This window comes from Quercus lobata, chromosome 12, assembly GCF_001633185.2.
Source record: "Quercus lobata isolate SW786 chromosome 12, ValleyOak3.0 Primary Assembly, whole genome shotgun sequence".
Lineage (NCBI taxonomy): Eukaryota > Viridiplantae > Streptophyta > Magnoliopsida > Fagales > Fagaceae > Quercus > Quercus lobata.
In genome coordinates this window covers 13380058-13385096 of record NC_044915.1, presented here as the reverse complement: position 1 = coordinate 13385096, position 5039 = coordinate 13380058, and the positions used below count along the sequence as shown (strand labels likewise).

The 5039-nt window shown below is 33.0% G+C and overlaps 1 long non-coding RNA gene across 1 annotated transcript; it reads right to left on the bottom strand.

The window, feature by feature from the left end:
* Positions 1-251: 251 nt before the first annotated feature.
* Positions 252-2455, bottom strand: LOC115970030. Its single transcript, XR_004087105.1, has 3 exons — positions 2435-2455; positions 2106-2142; positions 252-366 (listed from the first exon to the last, which is right to left on the bottom strand). It is a non-coding gene; the product is annotated as an uncharacterized LOC115970030 (long non-coding RNA).
* Positions 2456-5039: the final 2584 nt, after the last annotated feature.

Below are 5039 nucleotides of genomic sequence, written 5' to 3'. Positions count from 1 at the left end.
TTAAAAATTAAAAACAGAAAACAATAGCATGATTGTGAAGAAAAGAATTACCAATAGCAAACCACCAAAAAGATACAATTGTTTAGTGTTTTAATAACTCATGTCTATATCCATTACTCATAGCTTTCTTTTCCCTGCAACCCATACCAACAATTTGCATTAAATAATCATAACAAAAAATCTTCTATCATTAGTAAAATTTTCTCATAATTTCTATCTTAAATAGCTCTACCTTTTCACTTTACTATTGCTGGGATTTGCAGACAGCTTCTAAACTATATAGATTTGGTCTTTCGCTGTGCATAACAGAAAGCAGAAAATAATCCGTGGGTTACTAAAGGAGGAAATTGGAAAAGAAGCTGGGGTCTACAACCAAACAAAGAATCAAATAAAACCCCTCAAAAATCAAGATGCTACTATTAAAGAAGATTCGGTCAAACTAAAATACAAAATAAATAGAGACTAAACATGAAACCAAAGCTTGAGATAACCTAGAAACTTTAATTAAATCCCCCAAAAAAAAAATAATAATAATAATAAAGGTCTCATGTTAATACAAATAGAGCATAAACTGAGAATTCTTACGGTGGAGGACATCAAATACCAAAACTACACAATTAAAAATTTGCTAAAAACCCCTTTTTAAGGGCGTTGAACCAAAGGCCAACCATTCAACCATAGCAACCCAAAAAACCAAAAGTAGATCAAATTGACAGAATTCCTCAATTTCACTCCCCCTTACGAATAACAGAACAGATAAGAGGGAAAACAAAACTTGAAAATTAAAGTGACATGATTAAGTTTAAAAGAACTAAAATTCACCTGCGATGAAAAAGGGATAAGTATAACAATGTAGAGTATGACAGAATTTTTAAAAGAAAAAATTCTTTAAATTTTAGTTCATACCCCTTTTAAATTTCAAAAGTGTTGTTTCCCTAACTGCCCAACACTATCATTACATCCCACAGGGAATTCCATTAAGTTAAAGACATATTTTTGCAATCCTTCCAAGAAAATCAAAGTGCTACCTATCAGCAGAACAATTAACAACAATAAGAACCCAAGTTGCAACCAACATAAATTTTAGGAAACTTGCATCAAATGCCAATAAGTGTATTATTCTAACAAAAAGTCACATATCCAAGTCCAAAAATTTATTATAGCTGTCAGTAGCAACCCAAAGATAAGAAAAGAGACACCTATTAAATTGGGCTATAAAAAAAACATTTGATGATTGCTACAAAAATCACGAGCTAAAGCTGAAAGTTCAATCCAAAAGTCCTAAACTTTAGGAAACTTGCATCAAATACCAATAAGTGTATTATTCTAACAAAAAGTCACATATCCAAGTCCAAAAATTTATTATAGCCGTCAGTAGCAACCCAAAGATAAGAAAAGAGACACCTATTAAATTGGGCTATAAAAAAAACATTTGATGATTGCTACAAAAATCATGTGCTAAAGCTGAAAGTTCAATCCAAAAGTCCTCCATAAAACAGGAATAGAGTATGGAAAAAACAAATAGATGAAGTCTGACTTATCTCTAATTCCAACAATACGGTAACAATGCCATACAAACATATTTTGCAGCAACTTTAAATGAGAATGAATTTCATTATTACAACATGGTAAGAAAAAAAAAGATTTCAATTTCATTGAGACATTCTGTCAAACACTTAGGGTGATGGGGAGGATTTTAACAAAACAGACATAAAATTTTTACCAAACCTTTAATTTTCATTGATTCTAATTTCTCTGGGTCATTTTGTCAAACACTTAGGGTTGGCTTATTTTCACAAAGGATACCGATTCTTACATCATTCTCTCAACCATTATACCAGCAAAAACATGAGAAATAGAGAATTACAGAGAGAAAAAGCAAGAAAGCTGGTGAATTTGTCAAACAAAATTGGATTTTGAATAACATATGGAAGACTTTGTATGTTTTGAATAAAAGGAAGATCGATTTGTTCCAGAAGACAATTTGCGATGTCGTTGGGTTCTTTGGATTATGCCCGTTTAGAGAGGAAAAGGGGTATGAACTAAAATTCCTAACTTGACAACAAACCATAATTGAAGAGAATATTAGAAAATGAAATTAATACCTTTGCTGTGATGAAATTAGAGTATTCCACTTCATCTCTGCAAAGAAACTGAATGATTTAAATCCAAAGAGATGAATTAAAAAAAAAAATATATATATATATATATATATATAAACGAAAACATTTAATCAATCGCATCAGAATCCTATTTTCTAAGCCCTAATTTCTGAATTTAAATCTAGAACCAAAGCCAACTGAAATTATAAATTTTGAAAACGAATAACAAAAAATCAAAGAAAGAATGGGAACCCATCGGTGGAGGAATTTTTTTTATCAGAGAAAGAGTAGGAACCCATCAGCAGCGGTGTTTATGGGTGGAGGAGAATTACCTTTTGAGAGGAAGTAGGCCACAGCCCGAAAATCAAAGAGAATGGTGAAGGACCCTCAAAATCAAATTGCTATCTCTGTCTCGGCGTTTCGCGGCTCTGTGTTTTTTTTTTTTGGATGCGGCGGTTTTGTTTTTTTGTAGAATAGAATTTGTCTGGGGTAGCAGAGCCACAGGTAGAAGAGGAGTGGGGGAATGACAGAGAGAGATACGTTTGCGTTTGAGGGAGAGAAATAGGTTTTATCGGGTTTGTTTTTGGAGAAATAGTTATTGGGTCAGAAAAAGGGTTTTACTTTTTTTTTTTTAATAATCTTTTTTTTTTTAAATAATGCTGATGTGGAAAAATGTGGGAGCTCTAAAAGCTTCGGTTATATATATATATATATATAGACTAGTCACGAAGCTGCGCGTTGTGCATGATAATTTTTTATTTTATTTTTTATGATAGTGTTATTATTTTGAATATTTACTACTTAAGTTGCATTATATATGTATGACCAATATATTATAGGATTCATGATGATAGGAGGTTTTGGTCTTGGAATTAGATGCAGAAAGTTCTGGCAATGATGCCTTAAGCTATAAATACTGGAATCCTAAATTACACCATACTATTTGAGTCTAGAATTTTAGTACCTAATATAAGGTAACAAATGAGCGTAAATAATGATTTATATCTTGCATATATACTTGCAAATTTGTTTATTACATAATGTTATTAAAAGCAGTCATTGGAGTACAAAGGATCAGGCTCTTAACCATAGCCCTTAGTTGCCATACTCAGCCTTGTAGTCATTCCAGAGTTAATCAACCGACTTCCTAAGTTAGTAAAATTTAATTCACTTCAAAATAGATAGATAGGATTTTATAAATTTCAAGTTAGAGTCATGCTAGGTAATAACTTTAGAGGACTGTAATTAAGTCCTTGTAAGTCTTTTTTTTTTTTTTTTTTTAAAGAAAAAGAAAAAAAGATCTATTATTTTGAAGATAGAGATTAGTATTATGAATAGGATGAGGAAATTTTATTGTATTCTTTTTTTGGGAACATAATTTCTACCAAACTCGGTTGGCTAATTTGTATGTTTCCAAGTCAATTGAGCACATTTTACATGTTATATGTAATTCTTCATTTCCATAAGGGTAAGGGCATTCACAATCCCAATGACCCACTCCATTTTTCTTGCATGCTTGGCTTTTTAGGATGCGAAATGTGTTTGTTCCAAAAGTTGTATGTTGAAGGATTTGTCGATAGTTTTGCAGCAATTGTTTTCCATCTAGTTGGTTTAGAATTGATAATAGTAGTTATATTTCCTCATCATTTGATTAGCATAACAACGCAATTGCCAGTCCATACTTTGCATTTTTGTCTCCTTCTATGTTTGCTTAAAGAATGATTTCTTTTCCCGCTTTAGTTTGATCTTGTACAAAATATTTGTGAGCTCCAACCCAAAATAGTGCTTGTTTGTTCCCAACCCTAAAGCATTGATGAATGAGTTTTTCGTCATTGTTTTGAAGGAATAAAGGATTTTGGAGCAGTCCAGCTAGATTGATGTGGTGAAAAACTTTTTTCTTTTTGGTTAGCCGATTGAATCGCTTGCAGCTGCTTTTTAAAAACGAAAACACATATTAAGAAACTAATGTGTTAAAAAAAAATCAACTGGTGACAAAACATGACAATAATCATATACAAAGTGTGGGGGCCAGTTAACTAGGAAGTATTGTTAAGGCAATATTAACTGGGCCTATAGCCCGATCCGAGGACGTTAGACCATCCGAGGAGGCCCAAATAAGATTGTGAGGAGAATAGAACAAAGAGAGGAGTAAAGGCAATATGAGATAGGCCCAATAAGCGTTCGAGGACAAAAGCCTTCTCGGCAACATTTGTCCGAGGTCGATATGAGTGCCATATCATCACGAACTTACTTCGGAGTTACATCACAACTAAGGGTTGGACATTGGACAAAGGGTAAGAAAAGAAAGTTAAACAAATATCTTCAAAAGTTACTACCTCTGCATTAAATACCTCTCAACCAACTCTCTGGCCGCATTAATGTGGAAGTGATGCCTGAACAGTGATCAAGCAGCCTTACAGCTACTGGTTGATGGTTCTGGGAGATGCTGGATGAGACAGGAAGGAGTTCCCCTAATCTGACCTACATGTGTGCGGTAAGGATGACACCAAGATTGTAATATATAACATGGGAAGATGTACTAAAAGAGGGGGATCAAAAAAAAAATCACGCAATTAAAGAATGAGACTACGAACTCTTGTGAAATCTTACGGCTCAACAAGACAGTTTAATATAAATTCCTGGGTTTACTCCAAGGAGAGATTTTCTCATCCTACTTGTATCCATCAGTCTTAAATTACCAAATTGAACTGTTTTTTCTTCCAAAATAGATCTAGTTCTTTCATCCACGCTTTACAAATTTATTATTTGGGCCACTTGGGCTAGAACTCAATCCTACTTTGGGGTCCAACCCAATTTTAGTCCCTACACTAAGGATTAACATGAACATTATTATCATTACAATTGCAATATTGGATTGATGAAGCTAAAAAAAAATTTCTTTCAAAAATATAACTGTAGGGATAAAGGCCCAAGATT